Source organism: Schistocerca cancellata, chromosome 5 (assembly GCF_023864275.1).
Source record: "Schistocerca cancellata isolate TAMUIC-IGC-003103 chromosome 5, iqSchCanc2.1, whole genome shotgun sequence".
Classification (NCBI taxonomy): Eukaryota; Metazoa; Arthropoda; class Insecta; order Orthoptera; family Acrididae; genus Schistocerca; species Schistocerca cancellata.
Genome location: NC_064630.1, coordinates 752172016 through 752176029, shown reverse-complemented (window position 1 = coordinate 752176029; position 4014 = coordinate 752172016). Strand labels below are relative to the sequence as shown.

Genomic DNA, 4014 nt, shown 5'->3' with positions numbered 1-4014 from the left:
TGCTCGTGATTGGATGATCCGTGGCGATCTAAAAGTAACGTGCATGCTCCTTGGTCAGGAAGGTGGCTTTACCGTATTTCTATGTTTCTTGTGTGAATGGGATAGTAGGACTAGAGATCAACACTGGTGCCAAGAGAACGGGCCTGTGAGGAAGTCTTTGAAACCTGGTGAGAAGAAGACTCTACGCAAAAACCTTGTAGATCCAAAAAATATAATGATAATTAAATGGACACCCTAGCTGCAAACAGGCGTTGATGTACTTCATTGGGGACATGTTGAAAATGTGTGCCCCGACCGGGACTCGAACCCGGGATCTCCTGCTTACATGGCAGACGCTCTATCCATCTGAGCCACCGCGGGCGCCAAGGATAGTGCGTCTGCAGGGACTTATCCCTTGCACGCTCCCCGTGAGCCACGAGTAATGAGTATGATGGGGAAACATCTATTAGGCGCACTACGAATGTAGTGGTGTGGACATGTTGGGAATGTGGATCTCACGGGGAACGTCCAAGGGATAAGTCCCTGCAGACGCACTATCCTCTGCGCCCGCGGTGGCTCAGATGGACGCCGGCACGGTAGCTCAGCGTGTTCGGTCAGAGAGCCGTTTGGCCTCTGTAATAAAAAACTGAGTGGAAGGATCAACCACCGAACTTAAACAGGATGTCTTGCGACGTCCGCAACGACCAAACACAACGATCAATAACGAACAAAATGCAACAAAAAAAAAGATGGATAGAGCGTCTGCCGTGTAAGCAGGAGATCCCGGATTCGAGTCCCGGGCGGGGCACACATTTTCAACATGTCCCCAATGAAGTACATCAACGCCTGTTTGCAGCTAGGGTGTCCATTTAATTATCATTTCATTTCTAGCAAAGCTGCATGGTCATCCACGGTAACTGTTCTTTCGGGAACAGATACTACCGTCATATATAACCAAAAAATGTAGTCCTACCATCTCTACATATAAAGTTAGGCCTAATGAAACAGATTGTAAAGGCTTTGCCTAAAGATGGATCATATTTTAAGTATCTCTGCGAAAAGTTTCCACACCTTTCAGAAGCTAAACTAGAAGAAGGCATCTTTGTCGGACCTGAATTAGAAAATTTATGTCTGATGTTAACTCTGAATCCACAATAACTTTAAATGGGAAAGAAACATAGGTGTCATTCAAGCAAGTCGTTACAAAATTCTTAGGACCTGAAAAAGTCAAGAATATGTTTCTATTATAGCTACAATGTTAAAGAAGTTTAAGACGTCAGGATGTTTAATGAGCCTGAAAGTTCACTTTTTGAACAGTCACCTTGATTACTTCCCGGACAGTATGGGAGACGTTAATGACGAGGAAGGAGAGCGTTTTCACCAGGATATTAAAGCGATGGAAAAACGCTACCAAGGCCGTTAGAACATCGACATGATGGAGGCCTACTGTTGGTCACTTCACCGAGAAGTTCAGCAAGTGACTCATCGTAGAAAAAGCTACACAAGAAGCTTCAAAGAAAAATGAGAAAGAAAATACAAACCAATTCCAGCTGACAAGTGGAACCTGTATTAACACAAATCATTGTTTTACGTAGCTTGCTCTAAATACAAACCATGCTTATGATGTAACAAAGCGTTTCATTAACTTCCCCGTTTACCGTATAACATAGGATTTTTGTACTGTATGATGAAAAGCATATTGCTCGAAAACTAAGGGTGATTCATAAAACTAAGGCACAATTTGGATTCAGCCCATAAAAATCTATAAAGATCAGCTATCAAAGTAAAAAACAGTTTTTCAAAAACATTTTTCGTTCGCCTGTGTTATTGATTAAATCGATATTATGCTGAAAGGGCTTTTTCAGGGCAGCTCACGGCACCTGTAAGTGGTTATGAATGCCTGTGTTCGCTATATCTTTGATGTTCGACTCTTTGATTATATTTGACCATCTCATGAACTGCAATCCTTAATTCGAGCAGGTAGGTGCAGATGTTTCCGTACCCTCCGTCTTCTCTGCAGTCTTACCAACGCACTCTGTACCCCGCATTTCTCCTCGACCTTAACGCTCTTGTCTGAACGACACGAACACCCCTCCCCATCACAGCAAAATCCTATTTGTCCCACGTCATCGTTCGACCAGTTTCTCGAAGTCCATCTCAGTAGCAGGAACACGACTCTGAAATAGCTTTCCGCAGTATATTAAAGACCTGAATATCATCTCCAGCTTCAGAAGGCAATTGATGACAAATCTTCTGAAGCAACTATAATGATTACCGTTGTGACCGTAAGTACTAGTTACTCCTGTAGATCTTCCTTTCCAGGCAAATATTCCACATTTCCCAGTGTTATTAGCTGGTATAGTCTTAAATTTCCTTTCTCCAGAAGTAACTATTTCAAAAAACATCTGCTTTGGACAACTATATATTCTTTTTGTATCTGCCACCATCATTGTAGTTATTATTGCCATTCTTCTTCTTCTTCTTCGCGGATGGATCACTTAGGACCACGCGTAATCAACATTTCTTGGCTTTCCTTTTCGCCCAGTATTCCTTCATAAGCAACGAATGGGCTAGCTTTCGTTGCGTAGACCACGTATGTCCGTTAGTTTTTCTCTCTTTTTCCTCAAAACCTCGTGTGTTTGTGATTTTTCTCATTTCATTTCTGTGATGTAGATTTGGAGACCCAAGTCCTCTTAAGTCTTTTTCCGTCTGTCTGTATCAGTTCGGCCTTGTAGTTTTGTTCTTTAAAATTGTATGGATTTTGTGCGTTAACCTGTTTGAGTCCATTCTTTCTAAATGCCCCATGAATTGGATTATTCTCATGCGCATTGTGTCTGTTATTTTGGAGATATTTTAATATATTTCTGCACTCCATCTTTAGTTCTTGGTCCTAGGATTTTCCTCATTATTTTACGTTCTTTCATTTCTAATTCCCCTTTTAGTGTTCTATGTTGAAGACTTAGTGTCTCAGATACGTAGAGAGCATCAGGTTTAATTACTGATGTATGGTGTCGTATTTTGCAGTTCCACGAGAGACTTTCTTTTGTTGTGAACACTTTTTGCTAACTGAAACGCCGTCTCCATTTTCTGGTGTCTTGATCTGACAGATTTCTTTTCATTACAATTTTCTGCATTCCATTCACCTTAATATTTAAATTCTTTTACTCGAGAGATGTAGTTACTACCAATTTTGAGATCAGAAGGTGCATCTTTGATTCAGTCATAAATTTTGTTTTTTCAAATGACATTTCTAATCCTATTTTTGCTGCCTTCTAGCTGTTTCTGTCCATCGGTAATGTCTTGGGCAATCAGTGCCATGTCGTCAGCAAATGCTAAACAGTCTAATTCTGTGCCCTTACGTTTTGTTTCCAGTCTATGTGCTGGTGCAATTGCTTTTCTCCGTTCTCGAACAACTTTTTCAAGAGCACAATTGAAGAGCACTGGGGACATTCCATCCCCTTGTCGTACTCCTGTGTCTATTTCAAATTCTGTGCTCAATTCTCCTCTAAATTGTACTTTGGATTTGATCTGCTTGAGTGTGTCTCTTATGGTGTTTGTTGTCTTTCGATCTAGTCCAAATTCTGCTAACACTTCAAAAAGGGATTCTCGGTCTATACTGTCATATGCTTCTTTAAAGTCGACAAACTTGATGACATAACTTTTGTTTGAAGTACTATTCAAATCTTTCATCGAGTTTTTCAAGTTAAGGATTTGTTCTACGTATGATCGATCTTTTCTGAATCCACCTTGGTACTCACCTAGTTTTGAATCCAGCTGAGGTTCTGCTCGGTTTATTAGGGCTTCAGACAGAAATTTGGATGTTATTGACAATGAAAAGTTTCCACTATAGTCCTTGGAGTTTCTTTTACTTTTCTTTTTTGTACAGAGGATGTGTGATTGCTGTCTTCCAATATGTGGGGATTTTTTCAGTTTTCCAGATTTTATCGATAATTTCTTTGAGTTTTGCAATAAGATTTTCTCCTGCGTTTTTCCACAATTTTGCGATGATTTGGTCTTCTCATGATACTTTGTAGT

The 4014-nt window shown here is 40.5% G+C and overlaps 1 non-coding gene across 1 annotated transcript; it reads right to left on the bottom strand.

The window, feature by feature from the left end:
* Positions 1 to 286: 286 nt before the first annotated feature.
* On the bottom strand, positions 287 to 361 carry Trnat-ugu (transfer RNA threonine (anticodon UGU)). The gene has a single exon. It is a non-coding gene; the product is annotated as a tRNA-Thr (tRNA).
* Between the last annotated feature and the right edge of the window lie 3653 nt (positions 362 to 4014).